Source organism: Anabrus simplex, chromosome 1 (genome assembly GCF_040414725.1).
Source record: "Anabrus simplex isolate iqAnaSimp1 chromosome 1, ASM4041472v1, whole genome shotgun sequence".
NCBI classification, from domain to species: domain Eukaryota; kingdom Metazoa; phylum Arthropoda; class Insecta; order Orthoptera; family Tettigoniidae; genus Anabrus; species Anabrus simplex.
Window position 1 is genome coordinate 1,411,837,839 of NC_090265.1, and position 22,073 is coordinate 1,411,859,911.

Sequence of the window (22,073 nt, forward strand, 5' to 3'; positions counted from 1 at the left end):
GGAGAAAAGTCGGTAAGAAGATCCGTGCGGAGTGAACATGCAACAACTCATTCTTACACCATCCAACCTGTTACGTCAGAAAGTGGACACGTGTTTCCGAAGATGCAGGTGTGTAGTATAATATCTGTAGTATCTGTCGTATCTGTAGTAATTATCTTACTAGAATTGTATTGTAGTAATGTAAAGGCGTATGTCTTTAGTGCCGGGAGTGTCCGAGGACATGTTCGACTCGCCAGGTGCAGGTCTTTCGATTTGATTGTCGTAGGTGACCTGCGCTTCATGATGAGGATGAAATGATGATAAAGACGAAATGTTCACTCAGTCCCCGTTCCAATGATGGTTAAAATTCACGACTCTGCGGGGAATCGAACCCGGGACCCCTGTGACAAAGGTCAGCACGCTAATCATTTAGCCATGGAGCCGGACAGTTCTGTTGTAGTAATTAGGGTAGACTTAACTGCCGTTTAGAATTGTGTAATTCTTTTGCATTATTTTCTGCTTTCAGTAATCTTCTACATAAATAAAATAGTAACGACCGTGTGTCTGTACATTGGCTATTTTAGCGAAATTTCCATACAGTTATCCGTTAAAGGTGTAATAATGACCATCCGTATAATTTTTAGCTTTGGTGTCTGTCTGTCTGTTTGTCTATCTGTTTGTCTGCTTGTCTATGACTTGAAAACTACTGGATATATTTCTGCCAAGCGTCACCTGTCCTTCGGTAGGTTCTAGGACCGTTATTGTTTCTAAACCCCTGAATTTACTGGGGGTTTATACAAAATGGAAATGTACCTGCTTTAATGGAGAAAAATTTCTAAACCTTTTTTCTCAAATGCATTTCCGATACGAGGATTAATAAGGGAGATATCATTAACGGAGCGTTTTTCGGTGCAAGTCCCATCGGACTTAACTCAAGAGCGAGTGCGTGTAAAGCTTATGTCTTATAACTTGAAAACCACTGGAGAAATTTTAAATAACTTCATATTTAGCATCCACCTATCCAAAGGTAGGTTTTTAGGTCCGCGTCATGTCAAATTCTTGAAATGGACTTGGTGTTTATTGAGAACCGAAACAGTGATTTTACACTCAAACAATATATACAAGGCCAGCCTGACTGGAAATCAACTAATCTTCATGGAAATCCATTTCTAAAACCTTTTTCTCATGTGTGTTTTTTCGACAGGAAGATTAATAAGGGAGATATCACGAACGGTCGGTTTTGTAGGCTAAGTCCAGCGGACATAGCCCAAAAGGTGTTGTGCGTGGAGAAGATTCATTATTTATCTATATAAATAAAGTCGTAACGACCGTGTGTCCGTGCATTGACTATTATTACAGCTATCCATTTAAGGGGTAATGGCTAAGTCCAGCGGACATAGCCCAAAAGGTGTTGTGCGTGGAGAAGATTCATTATTTATCTATATAAATAAAGTCGTAATTTTCGTACAGCTATCCATTTAAGGGGTAATGATGACCATCTGCATATTTTTAGATATAGTTTCCTGAAAGTCCTAAATTTAACCCCCCTTGCCCAAAATCAAGATTGCGGCACAATCTGCATGATGAGCCAGATAATTGAAAGTAGTCGAACTATACGATTTAGCCTGTAACCGACGGGAAACTTCCAAATCTTCAAATTTTTCACCTTTAATCCCAGAATATCGAAATATGGAGAAAATTTAATGACGGTGCAGACCTTCGTTTGGGTTTTTTTTTTTTTTTTTTTTTTGCGGCTAAACGGTCATTCGTATCAGAAAACGGATGGCCCAATCTCAATTTAATTTGGAGTGATCTAGAACTTTGATCCTATGACGTTCCGTCGTATCTCTAGTCCTTATATGTTAGATTTGTCTCAATGTCTCGATTTTACCTACATTTTGCTCTTTGTACACGTATAATTCGTAATTCGAATCACTTACATGAAACATAGAATCATCTAATTCTACACGAATATTGGCCCACGCAGTATCTATACGTGAGCCAAATTTTATGTATATGGCTGTCACATTCGTACCCAAAAGTAATACACTGTGAGACAACCTTACGTAAATTTCACCCTATTCAACGTTCCTAACTCAATTTTACCCATAAATAGATGAGACAGTAGAAAATATCTTAAGACCAGCCATTTAGACCGCTAAATGTGGCGTCTTATGTTATAGGAGAGTCCGTTTGTCGATATAATGTGTGATTTAGTAGCAGGTAATCTGTAAATGAAGGTTCGCAATATTTTAAACATGCACGTCGTTGCCGGGACAAAACCTCCTATGTGGAATATTTTAGCTTAGAACTTTGGCCGGTAAGGTTCTGTCATCTTAGGTGCAATATTGTGTGCACGTTGTCAAGACATTCTCGCTCTTCATAACGTATGTGCTGCTGGTCAGTATATCTCCAAAAATATTTTCACATAGGAGGTTTCGTCCCGGCAACGACGATATACTTCTATGTCGAGTTATATATATATATTCATTGAGGTCGATTTGTAGCAACGTTCAGAGGGTGTTTTTAATATTATAATTAATATTTTACATCGATAGTGACTCTCCGCAGGATAGCGTCTTCTATTGTATTCATTACTCTCCACACCGAATTTGACTGGCAGTAGGAATGGGATCGTTCTCCACTTTCTTTGTAAATAGCATTAGTAGGGAGGGACTACCATTGTAATTAATACTTCCCTTCTCGATTTGACTGGCAGAACTCAAGGAAGCATGCAATTATGTTCAATTATGTAGGCAAGTGTGCCTGCCATTATAAACAAATTTACCCATCTAAAATGTGACTGGCGTTAGGCATAGTTGTCCTGATATTGCAATAGAAGCTTACTAACTCGGTAGGAGTGCTATTAAGAAAAAAGGCCTGTCATTATAATGATAACAGCACAACTCAACTTTGTCTAGCAGTAGGGCCAGTTGCCTGCTATTGTAATAAAAACTCCTCAGAGGTAATCTGTCTAGAAGTAGGAAAAGTGCCTGCCGTTGTAACGAAAACTCCCCAAATCGATTGCGACCATGCAGTAAGTAATGAAGCCTCCCACTATAATGAAAAATATCCTACTCGATTGTGAATGGCGGTAGGCAAGTGAGCCAGCCGTTATCAATACAACTCAGCAACTCACAACTTACAATAGAAACAATGTATGGGAATCTTCCCCTGATGTTTCTGGATAACGCTCAGGGGTATACAGTTTAAAACATCTTATTTACTGCATTTACAGCAGTTTAGTTCTATAACCGCATACAATGTAGAATACCGTAGAGAATACCCTCAGAGAATTTTGAGAATTTTCGATTTTTATACGGTTCCTGAATTCATTAACTTATCCGGTACCAAGTTTTAAGTTTCTAAGATGCCTGCAATGGTCTCATTAATTCACGTCTGTTTTCATTTGTATGCCTTAATTTATATATAGTGCAGTATGTATAGGTCGCTCCAAACTGACTTCCATTTATTAATATCGATTATATTTCACCCCCTTCCATACCGGTTCTAGGGGCGTCTTACACCCACAGTATACTTTCCATGTAGTCAGTCATACCCGTAAGTCATACTGGAACATATTTAAGTCCATTATCTCGATCATTTTGGACAATTTATTTCTTCACCGGTTCCCACTCCCTATGCCCAATGGGGCTGAACTTGGACTTAAAAATTTTTGGAATGTTACTATTCATCCGTGCGACCTGGAAAAGTATGGAATCGGCACTATTTTCGATTATTTCATATCTCAATCCCCCTCGCCCCCCAACAAAAAGGGAGCTGGACTTTGACTCAAAAATCCGGTATGTCCCTATTCATTTCAGCGATATTGAAAACTGTGGATTCGACAGTACTTTCCATTATTTTTTACCTAGCCACCATGACCCCCATGCCTGAGTGTGCTACGGATGGCTTATCCCCACAATGCTCGTCTGCAGATAGTAAGTCATAAGTGTACCAAGTTTGATTGAGATTGCTCCAGTGGTTTAGAAGGAGATGTGTCATTTACTCGTACACACGCACATACATTCATTTTTTTATATAGTAAGATTACATTATATTTTGCATACTTATTTGAAGCTTCAATAATGAAATTTGGCTCGCATATGACCATCTGTTGTGTCAATATATGTGCCTAATTCGATGATTCTATCTTTCCTATAAGAGTGTCAAACGATGAAATATACACTTGAAAAGAAATAAACTTACGTACAACGAGAATTACAGCCAAATCTGAGGTATAAGTTAGAGAGAGATACGACAAAATATCATAGGGTCAAAGTTGTAGATCACTCCAAATTGAACAGAGATTATGCCATCCGTTTTTGGGATATGGTTTACCGTTTATCCACCAAATACCTCGAAAATAAGGCATGACCCGTCATAAAAATTGTCACCATATTATGATATTTTGTGGGGGCAAAAATGAAAAATGTGAACATCGCGTACATTTTCCGTTGGTTAAAGGCTAAAAGCTATATGTCTGCCAAATTTCAATTTTCCAGCTAGTCTGGCAGATTGTAACGCCATCTTGATTTGGGGGGAGGGTTAAATTAAGTCTTTCAGGAAAATTTTAAGTGCATGAAACCTATAGTTTATCGTTTTGGATGAATATATCTGACTGCATTCTTGTGCTGAATGCCAAATTTGAGACCCCAGCTTCGCCTCCCTCAGCGTGTTTTGAGAATTTTCTATTTTTCTAGGGATCCTGAAGACAACAGCTTCTCTAATTAATAATGTTATTTGTTTTACGTCCCACTAACTACTTTTTTTAAGGTCTTCAGAGACGCCAACAGCTTTTCTGATACCAAGTTTTACATTTCCAGAATGCCTAGAAGTGTCTCATTCATTCACGTCTTTTTCATTGTTATGCCTTCATTAATATATATATACTAGCAAATGTACCCGTGCTTCGCTACGGTATTCTACATTGTATACGGATATCGACGTAAATACTGTGTGTGCAGTAAATGAGATTGTTTTAAAATTGCATGTCTCTTAGCCTTCTCCGAGATATAGCATGGGGAGGTCCCCATACGTTGTTTCCAATGTAAAGTGAGGGTTGCGGAGTTGTGATGATAACGGCAGGCTCACTTGCCAACTGCCATTCACAATCGAGTTGGCAAGTTTACGTTATAATTGCAGGCCCCATTGCCTACTGCACGGTCACAGTCGATTTGGCGAGTTTTAGTTACAATGGCAGACCCATTTCCTACTTTCAGACAGATTACAGTTGAGGAGTTTTTATTTTAACAGCAGGTAACCTCCCTACCACCTGTCAAAATTGAGTTGTGCAGTTATTATAATGACAGGCCCTTTTTACTGCTGCCAGCCAGCTTGCTGCCAGCCACACAGAATTAGTGAGTTTCCATGAAAATAGCAGGCCACTATGCCTAATGCTAGTCAAACTTTAGATTGGAACATTTGTTTATAATAGCGGGCACCCTGGTCTAGAGCCAAACACAATAGGGTAGGGGACTTTCGAACAAAACTGCATGATCCCTTTCCTTCTGCAAGACAAATCGAGAAGTGAATTGTTCATTAAAATGGTAGGCCCTCCTTACTAATGCCAGTTACACAGGAGTTATAGAAGGACCCCATTCCTACTGCCAGCAGTCAAAGTCGGTGTAGGGAGTACTGATTACAATAGCAGACACACACTTTCTCGATCGCTACAAATCGACATCAGTGAATATATATAGATGGACATACGAATGTATATGCATGTTTACAATATTGCAGACCTTCATTTACAGATTAACTGCTGCTAAACGGTACGTCATATTAACAAAGGATTGTACCGTAAGGCGCAGTATTTAGCGATCTAAATGGCTGGTCCTATGATATTTTCTCGCATCTCATCTATTCATGGTTCAGATTGAGTCAGAAACGTTGAATAGGTTGAAATTTGTGTAAGATTATCTTACATTGCATTACTTTTCGGATAATTATGTCACATAGCATTTGGCTCACATATGGGTACTGGGTGGGCCAATGTTCGTGTAGAGTTTGATCATACTATCTTTCCTGTAAGTGATTGAAAGTATGAATTATATAGGTAAAGAGTCCAAATTTACTTAAAATCGAGAAATAGGGACGAATCTAACGTATAAGCAATACAGATACGACAAAAAGTCATAAGACCAAGGTTGAAGATCACTCCTAATTCAACGAAGATTGTGCCATCCGTTATGTGATAGGAATTCCCGTTTATCCCACGAAATACCACGAAACGAAGGTCTGCACCATCATTAAAATTGCTTCCATATTTCGATATTCTTCGGGGAAAAAAATGAAAAAATTAAAGATCTGTGAAGTTTTTCGTTCGTTACATGATGAAACGTATAATTCTTCCAAATTTAATTTTCTTGCTTGTCTGGCAGGTTATGCTGCAATCTGGTTTTTAGGTGAGGGTTTAAAAATTATGACTTTCAGGAAATTAAACCAAAAAATATGCAGACGATCATTATTACCCTTCAAACGGGTATCTGTACGAAAATTTCACCAAAATAGTCAAGGTACAGGCACATACAGTCGTTACGATTTTATTTATATAGATAGATAAGGAATCTGCTACACGTACAACACATTTTGGCTACGTCCGCTGGACTTAACCTGCAACACCAACCGTTCATGATATCTCACTCATTAATCCTCCTGTCGAAAAATTCACATGAGAACAAAAGTTTTAGAAATGGATTTCCATTAAGGATTGTAGATTTCGATTAATTTCCGATGTGCATATTTTGAGGAAGTGCAAAATCATGGTTCCGGTTTCGGATAAACCCCAGTAAATTTATGAATTCAGAAATAATATTGGCCCTAAAACCGACACAAGGACAGGTAGATTCTAAATATCAAGTTTGGTAGAAATATATTCAGTAGTTTTCAAGTTATAACAACTCATACAATCAAACCAACAAACAGACACCAAAGTTAAGAAATATGCAGATGGTCATTGTTGCAACTGAAACGGATAACTGTACGGAAATTCCGTCAAAATAGCCAATGTATAGACAGACTGTCGTTACGATTATATTTATATAATTGACAGATAAGCATGGGCACGTTTGAAAGTGCAAACCTTCATTTCAAGATTTACTGCTCCTAAACGGTACATCATACCAACAAACGGTTTGCACGCTCAGACGTCCCTTTTATCGCTCTACATGTTTTGTGTTAAAATATTTTCTCGTATCTCACATATTTATGGGTTTGATTGAGTTACCATATTTGAATGGGGTGAAATTTGGGTACACTTTGATAATTTTACATTATTTTTCACATACTTATGTGGAAGCTAGAATCATGAAATTGGGTTCGCATATAGCCATTGGTCGTGTCAATGTGCTTGCCAAATTCGATGATTCTACCTTTCCTGAAAGTGTGTCAAACTAAGTAATACACATGTAAAAAGCACAAAATTTACGAACCATCGAAATATACAGCCAAATCTACCCTATAAGGGAGAGAGAGAGAGCTACGACAAAATATCACAGGACCAAAGTTGTAGGTCACTCGAAATTTAACGGAGATGGTGCCATCCGTTTTGTGATAGGACTTACCGTTTTGCCGCGAAATATCTCGAAACGAAGGTCTGCACCGTCATTAAATTGCCTATATTTCGATATTATTCGGAATAAAAAGTGAAATATTTAAAGATCTTGGAAGTGTTCCGTATGTTACCGGCTAAAACGTATAAATTTGCTTAATTTCAATTTTTCAGCTCGTGTAGCAGATTGTGAGGCAATATTGATTTTGTGCGAGGGCGGGGGGGTAAATTTAGGACTTTGAGGAAACTATAGCTAAAAATAGGCAGGTGGTCATTATTACCCCTTAAACGGAAAGCTTTACGAAAATTTCGCCAAAATAGTCAATGCACAGACTCACGGTCGTTACGATATGATTTATGTAGATATATAAGGAATCTGCTCCACGTATAGCACCTTTTGGGATATGTCCGCTAGACTTAGCCTGAATACCAACCTTTCATGTTATCTCCCTTATTAATCCTCCCTTTGAAAAATGCACATGGGAAAAAGAAATTAGAATTGGTTTTCCAAACAGTTTGGTAGATTTTCAGTCAGGTTGGTCTTGTACTTTATATATTGTGGGAGAGTAAAAATCACCATTTCGGTCCTCTATAAAACCCCAGTCCATTCCGGGAATTGGAAATGGTATAAACCTTAAAACCTACCCATGGAGGGGTGGATGCTAAATATAAAGTTTGGTTCAAATATCTCAGTAGTTTTCAAGTTGTAAGAAATACGCTTTACACGCACCGGCTCTTGCGTTAAGTTCGGTGGGACTTGTACTGAAAAACGGTCCGTTAATGATATCTCCGTTATTAATCCTGGTATCGAAATGATGCACATGAGAAAGAAAAGGTTTAGAAATTAATTTCCATTAAGGCAGGTGGATTTTCATTAAGATTGGTTGTGTATACTTTGAGGCAGTGCAAAATCACGGTTTCGGTTTCGTATAAACCCCCAATTAGTTCAGGGATTTAGAAACAATATTTGCCCTAAAACCTACCCAAGGACAGGTGGATTCTAAATATGAAGTTTGGTGGAAATATATCCGGTAGTTTTAAAGTTATAGAAAGACAAACAGACCAACAGACAAACAAAGAAACTAACTAACTAACTAACTAACTAACTAACTAACTAACTAACTAACTAACTAACTAACTAACTAACTAACTAACAGACACCAAGGAAACCTACCCTTGGACAGATGGATTCTATATATAAAGTTTGGTTCAAATATCTTCAGTAGTTTTCAAGTTGTAAGAAATGCGCTTTACACGCACCCGCTCTTGCGTTAAGTCCGCTGGGATTTGTACCGAAAAACGGTCCGTTAATGATATCTCCCTTATTAATCCTGTTATGGAAATGATGCACATGAGAAAAAAAAGGTTTAGAAATAAATTTTCATTAAGGCAGGTAGATTGCCATTAAGTTCGGTTGTGTATACTTTGAGGGAGTGCAAAATCACGGTTTCGGTTTCGTAAAAATCCCCACTCAGTTGAGGGATTTAGAAACGATATTTGCGCTAAAACCTACCCAAGGACAGGTGGATTCTAAATATGAAGTTTGGTGGAAATATATCCAGTAGTTTTCAAGTTATAGAAGGACAGACAAACAGACAAACAAACGGACAAATAGACACCAAAGCTAAAAATGATGCAGATGGTCATTATTACACCTGAAACGGATAACTGTACGGAAATTTCGCCAAAATAATCAATGTACAGACACACGGTCGTTACGATTTTATTTATATAGATATATATAGTGCAGTATATATAGGTCGTTCCAATCCGACTTCCATTTATTAATAAAGATTATATTTCACCCCCTTCACGAAGGATTCTAGGGTCGGCTTGCCCCCACAGTACTTTTTCCAGATAGTAGGTTATTTTTATGCCCCCACATCAAAGGGTTCCGAACTTTTACATTAAAATATCCGGAGTGTCACTATTCAGCTCAGCAACCCCGAAAAGTATGGATTCGGTATTAATTTCGATTATTTCTATATATTACTCCCCCTCGCCCCCACCCCAAAGGGGGATAAATTTGGGTTATAACAAATCCAGAGTGTCCCTATTCGTCTCAGCGGCACCGAAAAGTATGGACTCGACCCTATTTTCGATTATTATGATATATCAATCCCCCCTAGCCCCTCAACACAAAGGGGGCTGAATTTGGACTTTAAAAATTCCGGAGTGTCACTATTCGTCTCAGTGACCCCGAAAGTATGGATTCGAAACAATTTTCTAATATTTTTATATGTCACCCCCTCGCCCCCGGCCCGTAAGGGTACTTCAAGTGTCTTACCCCCCATGCGGTTTGTCTCCTGATACTAAGTCGTAAGCGTACCAATTTCGGTGTAAGTCACTCCAGTGGTTTAGGAGGAGATGTAATACATACATACATACATACATACATACATACATACATACATACATACATACATACATACATACATACATACATACAAACATACATATATAAAATGACTTTTATATATAAATTAAAGATACATCACAAAAATAAGAATCCGATAGTAAAACCACTCCCGTACTAAAACAAATACTGTTCAAATATAGAGAATATTTCTTACCTCATAAATATTCTAGTGACAACTTTTACAAAAAATTTTGAAGTGTACGGTATCAAAAAAGATGAATATACATAAAAGTACGTAGGCCTACTGTTGATACAAAGTGACCCTGGAATATTTTAAAAATATACTGTATTCTGATAATGCAGTTAATCCAAATTAATTTTTACACTAACCTCTAGAAACTCATGTATCTTTGTATGAAACTGGTAAGATATCTCTATGATGTTCTGAATAATAGTTAGACCATTTGAATCATACACAATATTAAATGTAACTCAGAAGTAACTGAATACAACAATATCAAGAACTATGTCATTAATTCCAGAAAATGAATGGGACGGAAAAAGTAAGGTAACCGTCGAACACCTGTCGGAGGCTGCAGAGACTGTGTTTACAAGGAAAAAGTAAGGTAAAGGTCAAACACCTGTCGGAGGCGGCAGAGACTGCGTTTTACAAAGAGTTTCATTTGATTTGTTTTCTAAAACTTTCAATGTACTTTAGAGAAATTTAGGTGCTCATAAACATAAACAGACATGACTTATTTACTGAATTTCGGGAGATAGTAGGTTCGAACCCCACTGTCGGCAGCCCTAAAGTTGGTTTTCCGTGGTTTCCCATTTTCACACCAGGCAAATGCTGGGGCTGTACCTTAATTAATATCACGGCCGCTTCCTTCCCACTCTCAGCCCCTCCCTGTCCCATCGCCGCCATAAGACCTTGCAAAAAATAATACTGAAGTATATAATTACTAAATCGAGCCATTTATCCTGATTAACATATTTAGCTATTTGTCTGAACGGAGACGTTCCTTCAAATAATGAACTAGACACGCTTGAAACACGATAACATCTTCATTAAATGAATCATGCAGTCGAGATAGGAACTAAGTCAAAATTGCTTCTTTTCACGAGAGCAATAAACCTCGTTTACTTCGACACTCTTCTATGAAAAATTATCATGTTTTGAGATTATATTTACCTCAGGGATATAAATATAAAACAGTGGTAACAGGAACGTATCACAGAATAAATTTTATGATTGTTTAAACATTTTGCACTTAATTCCCACGTCCAAAAGCGCTGTAACAATTTTGATTGATGGGAAGAAATCTCTCATACTATCTATATCAACTCTTGACATATGTTAAACACAGCATATGCAATACAAGAGCGGGGAGCCTCAAGCGTCACCAGAATGACTGGTTTTTCGGTTGTGGTACTGCGGTGTGGAAGAGAGAGGGACCTCACTACACTATTATTCCCATGAACACTATCATGATAGCTGCTTTAAATGGATCTAATTCGTCATCCGACCCGGCTGACAACCGGCGCTTTTGCGGTTCCAGGCTGCAAAGTGTGAAATGTGCTACTGGGCATGTGCATGTAGGCAACCAGGCTGCATATGCGAAATTTGCGACTGGAAGAACAAAGCAGAATGTGGGTACTTGAAATGTGAGAGGACTTTTAGCTTCAGGAAAACTTCTCCTGATAATACAAGAGCTGGAAAGGTATAATATAGGAGTGGCTGGGCTAAGTGAAACTCACTGGAAAAACAATGGCCATTTTAGGAGTGGTAATCATTGGGTCTACTTTTCTGGAAATGAAGAAAAAAGCAGTAACGGGGTCGCAATTGTGATCAGTGACAAACTGAATGGCCTAGTGAAAGGATATAAACCTGTTAATGATCGCATTATAACACTAAGTCTCAAATGCAAGCCACTTTCAATCAACATCATTCAGGTTTATTCTCCAACAGCGGATGCATCTGATGAAATAATCGACCGCTTCTATCAAGATCTTGATGCTACTGTTTCAGCTTTTCCAAGCAGAGAAATAACTATTGTTATGGGAGACTTCAATGCCAAAATTGGTTCAACACAACATGATGAGCATGTCAGAACATCGATAGGAAGATACGGAATTGGAGAAAGAAATGAACGAGGGAACAGGCTTCTTGAGTTTGCAATTCAAAACAGGTTCACTATAACTAATACAGTCTTCAAGCATCACATACGGCACATGTACACGTGGACATCGCCTGATGGTCAATATAAAAATCAGATTGACTACATCTTGATCAGTTCAAGATGGAGGTCTTCTGTAATGGACACCAAAACTTGTCCAGGTGCAGTATGTGGCAGTGATCATCAGCTTCTTAGAACAGAAATAAGAATAAAACTTCAAACACCAGTTAAAAGATCACACAGGATACCACAAGTAGTTAATATGTCGTCTTTCAAGGAATCATTGGCGCGAAGAGCCTCCATATTACAGGATCCAATAACAACTGCAGAAGGGCTGTTGAATGTGACAAAAAACTGGATAGAGTCCTCTTTGAATGAATCTCGAGTACCAAATACTAGAAGGCAACAGTGGATCTCTGACTTGAGCCTTCAGCTTGTAGAAGAAAGAAGGTGCCTAAAAAAATCTGGCATTAACACTAAAGAAAAAAGAGAGCAAATGTCTGACCTTGATAGAAGGATTCAGTCTTCTTGTAGAAGAGATAAGAATAATCTCCTTAGTAACATTTGTTTTGAGATTGAAGACCATGCAAATCAACACCACAGCAAGGATCTTTTTGACAAAATTAGAATAATCACTCGAGAATTCAAGCCATATTCCTGGAATATACAGAACTCAAAGGGGGATGATGTTGTGGATATAGAGAATGTTCTGGAAACACGGAGATTGTACTGCCAGGATCTGTACAGTGAACAATGTAATGCACAAGACCAAGTGAAGATAGACAAGCAGTCAGATCCTGAACCTGACATCCTCCGAGATGAAGTAGAAATGGCTTTGAAAATGCTGAGAACTGGAAAAGCGTGTGGACCTGATGGAATAAGTGCAGAAGTCTTGAAAGCTACAGACGGTGCTGGAATTGAAATGCTTTTGAAAATCTGCCAAGCAATATGGAATTCTAGAAGATGGCCCGAGGAATGGGTACAGTCAACCTTTGTCCCAATCCACAAGAAAGGATCGAGGAAAAAATGTGAAAATTATCGCTTAATTGCTTTGATTTCACATGCCAGTAAAGTTATGCTTCATATCCTGCACAAGAGACTCCGGACATTTCTAGAGTATCAAATTCCTGAAGTCCAGACTGGATTTATGAAAGGAAAAGGTACTCGAGAACAGATCTTAAGCCTAAGACAAATCATAGAAAAGGCTAGAGAATTCAATGTTCCGGTATATCTGTGCTTTATTGACTACTAAAAGGCCTTTGATACTGTCAAATGGAACCATCTTTGTAAAATTTTCTATGACATGGGTTTGCCACTCCATTTGATTGATCTCCTCAAGTCCTTGTATAAGGAAAATACAGCAACTGTGAAGATTTAAAACAAACAGTCTCAGCAGTTTCGTACAAGGGTTGGAGTTCGCCAGGGATGTATCCTGTCACCGTTACTTTTCAATATCTATGGTGAATATGCAATGAGAACTGCATTAGAAGGCTGGGACAAAGGGTTTTCATTGGGGGATGCAAGATCAACAATTTGAGATTTGCTGATGACACCACCTTGATAGCATCATCTGAAGAGGAGTTGACAGAGCTGATCAAGAGAGTAGAGGAAGCAAGCCTAGAAATTAGATTACGCCTAAATCGACAGAAAACCAAAGTCATGATTTTTCATCGTAAGAACAACAACAGTCCACATATCGAACAGATTGGAGGGTGTGAAGTTGTACATCAGTATGTTTACCTAGGCTCCTTACTATCCAATTCTGGTGATTCCAAAGATAAAATAAAACGCAGAATTGAAATAGCAAAGGTAGCAGTGATCCGTCTGCCTGAAGATCTGGAAAGATAACAACATCACCATTAAGACAAAAAAGAAGCTCGTTGAATCTCTAGTCTTCTCAGTCTTCTTGTATGGCGCAGAGACGTGGACCATCCTCAAACGTGATCGTGAACGGATAGAAAGCTTTGAAATGTGGTGCTGGAGGAAAATGTTAAGGATTCCTTGGACAGCTCATCGCACGAACAATTCAATCCTGAACCAACTTCAGATAAAAGTTCGTCTATCGTGTAAGGTCTCTCAACGAATTGCACGCTACTTTGGACATATAATGCGCCGAGATGGTAGTCTACAAAAGCTGATTGTTGAGGGCAAAGTCCAGGGAACCAGACAACGAGGACGAATACCAACGCGATGGATTGACATGGTGAACGGCCCCCTACAGTGTTCTCTCAGAGTAACCACATTGAAAGCTTTAGATAGCGAAGAATGGCGGAGTAAGGTTCATCGGCTAGAGGGCTGAATATTATGATAGTCACGACGCCTCAGTCACGAGGCAAAACGAAGAAGAAGAATGCAATACATAGCAAATGTTTATAGTCTATTCTATAGATAAAATAAATTATAGTGAAGCACCAACTAACCGCAGTATTACATCCGATACTACCGAACTAAGAGTATGGTTCTTTGTAATAGTAGACAAATGCACACATAAATTGCTCAATGGTATGATTACCTCACCGTTCAACATAAGGCTGTCAATAGCTCTGACATATAATATCGTTAACCTAACTAGTATTGAATGGTTGTAAAGTAAGTACAGAATAAAATGTTAAAGCATCTACATTCGCAACATATTTCAACAGTTTTCTTAACTCGTACAGTGCCAAGATGCCGATGCATCGGCTCTTACATTCTGTACGAAAAATGCCAGGATGCCGATTTGATCGGCACCCTCTTATAAGTGGTGTAGTTATGCAGTAAGGCGCTAGATTGTACTACAAATCAAGTAGAAAGAAGGTAGAATGTTTGTAATTCCTTCTTATGTCATTAGATGGCACTGACATAGCTTCATTTCTGCTAGTTTACTCATCAATTGTGAGTGTATGATCTGTGAGCGCTTGATGTCTCTGATCCAATATGGCGGCCTCCTTGTTTGTTTATGTCCGCGTGTTGTGATTTGTTTTCAATAATTTTACGTTTTAATTCACGCATTTGAGTTATTTATCGTAATATATTAAGTTTATTATTATTTCTACTGTAGTTATAGTTACATAGAAATTTATTTAGGTCGTAAAGTTGTAAATAGTACATTTATCACAACAAGGCATGTCGTCACGTAGGCCTATTTCGGGAGAAGAAATCGAGGTACTTTTGGGTTGCTTTGAAGATGTAAGCGACTGTAATTTTAGTAAAAGTGGTGATTATGATGTTTCTGGGTCTTCAGATAGTGCACCAGAGAATGATGGAGCTGTGCCATTGGCTAATGGGCTTACAACATTTCGTTCAATGTCAAAGATTTATCGTGACAGTGCTAATGAAAATCATAGTTACAGTGAATTAGATGTTTGTTGGACTGAATGCATATTCCCTGCAAGTAATGTTGTCCATCCCCACCATTTTTATGAAATCCCAGGGCCAATAAATGTAGGCCTAACTCAACTAGATGCTCCATCCATAGAATATTTCAATCTGTTCTCTACACGTTAATTCCTGACACTAATAGTTGATTTTGTATGTTGCTCTGATGTTGTGAACTGTTCTGTAGTAGCAAATACTGCTACTGGATATAGTTTTCTCAAATAATTACTATTACTATCCCAAAATTCATAAAATATCCAATCATTGACAGGTTACACTATTGGTGTCCTCCCCTCCATATTTTCAATGTTTTTGGAAATTAGTTTATAAATTGGAAAGTAGACCTACATTAACAATGAAAATTGGTACATATGATCCCAGACAAGAGTTAAGATTAAATATCTTCACTTAGTCACTTTGTATTCAGTGTAAAATGTGCTAATTAATTTCAAATTATGAATTTTCCTTTTAAAAAATTAAAAAGAATAATATTTTTTGCACAGTATTCCACGAAATTTTGTTTTTTGAAATGCAAGTCACATGTTTACATTCCTTGGAATATATCAAGCACACATATCAAATTTCATCTCCATATCTTTTAAACTGAGACGTAAATAATTTCTTTTATAGAGTGATGCAAAATCCCTTGAAACATGCTTGGCATTCTATGCATATGATGCCCTACTATGGGTCGGCATCCAAAGGGTTTTCTTAAGTCTTCAGTCTTCTCCTATTTAATTGTAACTCTTCCGTCTGAATATGCTGCCGGTGGTTGCAAATAAAATGTACGAAAATTGCCTTTCCCAAGATGAAAGGTAGGTTACTCAATACTATTAATGGAGGGAAATGCTAAAAAATTATGGTTTATCTGTATTTTATCTGCATATTTTAAACGAAGAAGGGGCATATTGAATCATTCAAACACGAGGAAGTGCTACAAGAAATCCTAGTTTATATGCCGTCTTTAAACGGAGAAGGAGCAGATGGAATCTTTGCAGCACGAGGACTACTCTTCGTCCATGTTCCAGCTGTTACAGAACTAAGTCATGCATTGTAAGTGACGAAGAAATAAATTGTTTTAATGTGTTCCTTCAGAATATGTTTGATGTCCATACACTGTTTTTCCTGAAAGGAGAAAGCAGACCTAGTGCTTTAATTTGCCAAAGAATAGAGCTTGATATGAGGTAAGCGAGGCAATAAAATGCCTGATTTCTGTTTAGTTCCTTTCTCATTGCACGATTCAATATATTTTTTCAATCCAGCACACAATTTGGCTGGCCCTTATTGTAACTAAACGCCATTGACAGTTTCATGCTCTACAGAAACAAAGAACCGAACATTGTTCATTTATGATTTGCGTATTCAAAAGAATTGTTTTCTAAAGAAGACTGGCAATATTGAATTAATGTAGAGTAGTTGGGCGTTGTCAGATTGTCAGAAGAATTTTTCCCCTTATAAGTTATACAATTTTAAGATTGTTTTAAACGTAGGCAGAAATGATAAAACTTAATAATTATGTGAAAAAAACGAAGAAACCACTATGATTTCCGACCATTGTGTGGATAACGTTCTTATCCTATTTGACTGGTTTAATGCTTCTTGGTCTCTTTTCCGGCAGAACACTACGGGGAGTCACATTATTCCTATCCTAAATAACTTTATAGGATGACTAGCAGTTACCCGCGGCTTCGCTCCAGTGGATTTCGTTAGGAAATCAATTATTTTCGGTTCTATCTTCTCCAACTAAGTTCCGTTTCATTACTAACTGTTAGTATCCGTTGATACACGAACTGTATTACTTTAAGTTTATTCAGTCCAAATCCAAGTTTTATCTCCAGGAGATTTGTTTTCCTTCTCGATACTATTAAAAATGGTATTTCAATATTTGAATAACGTAGAGTTTAATCAGCACCATCTACATACTTAAAGACTTTAAGTGATCAAAAGTTAGCCATCAGCAAACTTAAACGATGAAATAACTTAATTATCGAAGCATAGCCTACGTAATTTCTGTACACCTATTGACAAACAGCAACACTGCCGATAACTTACAGCTATTTTAGACCACGTTCTGATTATAACTCTCGTACCGATCTATTATATTCTGCACTAGCTGTATTACCCTGCGCGTTGCTGCCTCAGAAGAAATAATTTGGGAGATATCGTTTGAAATTTCAAATAGTTACCTTGTTTAATTATGGGATGAAAAAAATAATAAAGACATTTAATTTTTTCTTGGCAATGAGTACATTTATTGAAATTGAATGATATATAAAGGAGAAGCATAAATTGTATTTATTCTATTTCCTTGACATTATTAGAGAACTACTTCAGGACAGGAAATATTTTTCGTTTTTCCGTCTTCACCAAAAACAAGTAAATTTTTTGGCTGTCCGAATTGTGATCATCCAAGTGAGAAATATAGATTTTCTAGATTTAACCCGCACACTTGTGCCTTGCTGATGGACATTGAGAATGAAAGTCGAATTGAGAGCTGAAGTCGTTTGAAATCAAAAGGCATTTCAGTGGGAATTATGGGAATGCGCGGAATGAGGACATCATCCCCATTCGACATTCCGTTAAGAATAGTTGCCTCTATGACATTCGGCATCTGTTTCTTCACAGCGAGTCTTGTTCGATTATACAATCGGGTTGGATTAATGTTCCACCAGAGAATTATTGGACACCGACTTTTAGTGAAAATGTGTGCAGTGGCACACCAGGAAGATCCAGAGAATTTAAAAACTCGATTGGATAATTTACAACTTCGTCCGCAATCATGACGCTGTCAATCGGTTTGTAGGTAAGAAAATCGTCTGGAAAATTTTCTTGAATTGCATGGTTGATTGCATTGACGTCGGTGCTTTTTGATGCCAAATTAGCAAGTTTGCAAAGCCATTTATAATTTTTATAATTGGTGGAAATTTGCGGAAAAGCTTTCTGAATGAGTTGTTCGATGGGTGGCACAATGACGCGAAAGTTCTATGATACTGAAGTACATTCCGTGGTAGCATCTAATGGTACTTTTCTTTCTCCAATGTTCAATAGCTGTTTCGAAAATGTGTCATCCGACGCAACGCGCTGAAAGTGTACGCGCATATTGGTTCCTAATGTAAGATTTCGCACGTGTCTCCAAATATGCGATACTTTGAGGCAAGCATTGATCTCATCAGCTGGTGTTGAGGTAGGTTTTATTGGAAGAGTTTGTCTGAAGTCACCAGATAATAAAATGAGAGCGCCTCTGAACGGTTGTGTATTAGATCGTAAATCTTTAGAAGTTGTTTAGAAGTTCTTTAGAGGTTTAGAAGTTCGATCAAGTGCTTCAAGCGGTTTCTAATCAGACATAGTGTATTCGTCCCAGACAATGACCTTGCAAATTCGCAGAACTCTAGCCATACCAGATACCATTGAAATGTTACGTATTGTTACATATTGAAGCTTGAAAAAATGCATATTTAATGGCAATTTTAGTGCCGAATGCGCTGTTCGTCCACTATATAATAATATAGCCGCTATACCTGATGAAGCAAGAACCAAAGCAATTCAATTTTGAGATCGAACGTGAACCACTATTGAACTGATGACGAACGCTTTTCCAGTGCCACCAGGCGCATCAAGGAAAAACAGACCACTTCTGCCGTTTGACACGGTTTCTGCCGTGAAATAGACTATTTGCCCAGTTTCAAGATGAACACTGAGATGAACAACATTGGGATGGTGACTGTGAATTGGGAAACTCAGGATACGCCAAACACCTTCATTACTGCCGATATATTGATCTGTTTGAACACGAACACGATGTGAAATTTCTTCGCTCAAATCTTCTGTGAAATTTTCCCACAAATCTTTCAGATTTGATGGCGAACATGTCGTTAAAATGATGATGAACAATGTTCGTATGTACCGCGGATGACACCTGGTACATGCGTCTGTCAACGTTGTTTCCCAGTGTTTGTCATTTTCGAGCAAATGAAGCTTTTGTCAAGCTTCTATGTACGTCTGGCATTCTACGCTATCGACCATTTTCAAATATGCAAATGAAGTAGGACTTTTTACATTAACAAACAGCGTTATCAAAACGTAACACTCGGTATTATTTGGATGTACTGCGTAAATACGGCCCAATGCGTCCGACAAATACAGATTTTGATAGCTTTCAACACCCATGCCTTGCTTACGTCGCTGGAATTTATTAGATGCAGCATTCCAAGTATAGTAATTTGGAACATCTCCGTACAATAATGTTTTTGAAAGTACATCTTCTTCACAAAGCGCAAAAAATGTTGTAAGTGTTGTGTGCGCTGTTTCAGCAAGAACGTCTCGTGCGGTTTCTGCCGCGAAATAGACTATCTGTCCATTTTCAAGATGAACACTGAGATGAACAACATTGGGATGGTGACTGTGAATTTGGAAACTCAGGATACGCCAAACACCTTCGTTACTGCCGATATATCGACCTGTTTGAATTGAGTAACTTCATCGTTGCCCCGCTTCAGGTCTATCAATACTGAATAATACCATATCACTGCCGTAGTTGACATATTTGCATATTCCACCCATATCCCGAATTGATATGAAATGGATGATTATCTTAATATCTGATCGCAAATATAGCCAGCGCAGGTAAATTCACTCAAGTGCGCCATGCCACTTCCAATATAATTTTTTGGGACGGAGCCTTAATCCCAGTAAGCAACGTTAAATCACGTAGCAGGAAGCTTCAAACCAATAACACTTGTTGGGATCCTTCAAATGTAGTTGAGAAGTCGACAAATACATACAATTATACATTTTCTTATGTGAAAATTCAGACAAGGTTGATCTAGAAATTATAAAAATGTGTTATATATTTTGGCCCTGTTCAGGTTGTTTGGATCTCTCTGAGACCAAATATGATCAATGCTTGTCATGTAAATGGAAACAATAGCTGTTCAGTTGATTAGATACTCAATTTAACTCGAGGCGATCGACCGTCTACTCCATGGTTTTACACAGTGATGCCACCATTAAATTAGTAAACGTATGATAAAGAAACAAAATCAATCATTGGCAATTAACTTTATTAATACATTTATGAAGTATCAGATGGAGACGTTCAGCCATCAGAGGCCACTAAATATCTGTAAACATCACTGTAATTAAATCTAGCAGCAATTTGTGTAGGGGAGCAGTGAATCACAAAAATTATTGAATGTTCTGAGTCATATAATTTTATGTGTGAACACTACTAATTGGTAATTGGTAAAGAATAATGCTAATTTTAATTACCCACTTTCAGTCAATAACTTATATTCAAGGTTCATGTGAGTAAATAGTCATTCAGTTGATTTAATAGATAATATTGTAATGTCATGATTGTCTGGAAACGACGTAAGTAATTAGAGTATAATTTTGCTTGATTAATAACATTCAGTGAATTAATTAGTGTGGATACTTAATTTTGAGCCTCCGTCATAAAATCAGTTAGTTGATTTGAAGGATGAACAGTTATCTTTTATATGCTTACCTTGAGTTGATGACGGTTACGCTTGTTACGCACATGCTTGAGTCAGATTTATATTTACTAAAATTCAATTCCTTCGTGTCTACTCATTTTATTCATCATTTTTCATTCATAAATAAACACATTTTTAACCTCAATCTGGGCCAATGTTTCCTCTATTTCAGTAGCATAAATTAGCCTATAGACTAGTAACCTCGTATTCCCCTATGACACATCGACAGTCTAGTGAACGTGACCACCCTTGGAGAGAAGAGACGTCTTACAGGGCAGCCGTGGAAGAATCCAGAAAGAAAAAATCATCGGAGAAAAAAATTGCAAAGGGTGTATTGGAAGAGTATTAAATGGCATTGCAACGTGAAGCCAGAGAGTCACTCGTCTAAGTAAAATATCAGCGCGACTGATAACGATTGTTAATGTTAGGTTAACGCTAGGACATAGCCAGACTGAAACTCGTAACACTCATATTTTAAGATAAACATTTAGAAGGTCAACACCGTGGAAATCATGTGATTGTTGTGCATTTCATTATTTATTTGTTATCTCGTCGAATGGGTAACTAGGAAATATGATGTTTGCTGCAATTGTCGGTTTAGTTTCATCAGTGGTCCTAAGGCATCCTGTTATCTCAAATTATTATAATGATTGCAACTGAGCAGTGGGAACAACTTTTGCAAGGTATTAGTGCACTGAACACTAAAGTAGATAATGTAGAAGCTATCATAGACAGCACTCGGGCTAAATTAGATAATGTCCAAGCTGACATTGACAGCACTAGTTCTCAAGTAGAAGAAGGTCAAACTAAAATAAAAGTTCAAACTAAAATAGAAGAAGGTCAAACTAAAATGCAAGAAGGTTAGGTTGCTCTTAGTATTGAACTGGCTAAGGAAATAGGGGAATGTCAGATGTTATTAAGTCAGGGACTCACTTAAAAGGCTCAGAAAACTGTAGAAAAGGCAATAGACACATTTAAAAGCGAACTGGATACGGTTGGCAGGGAAAAGAAAGCAGACATTAATCAGTGCGAAATAAACCTAGAAGCTAAATTTTCGAAAAGTCAGGAAGATTTGAAGAAAGAATTAGCGGATACTCGGGAAGAATTAATAAACAAATGTGAAAATTACAAGGAAAGTTCGGAAAAGGAAA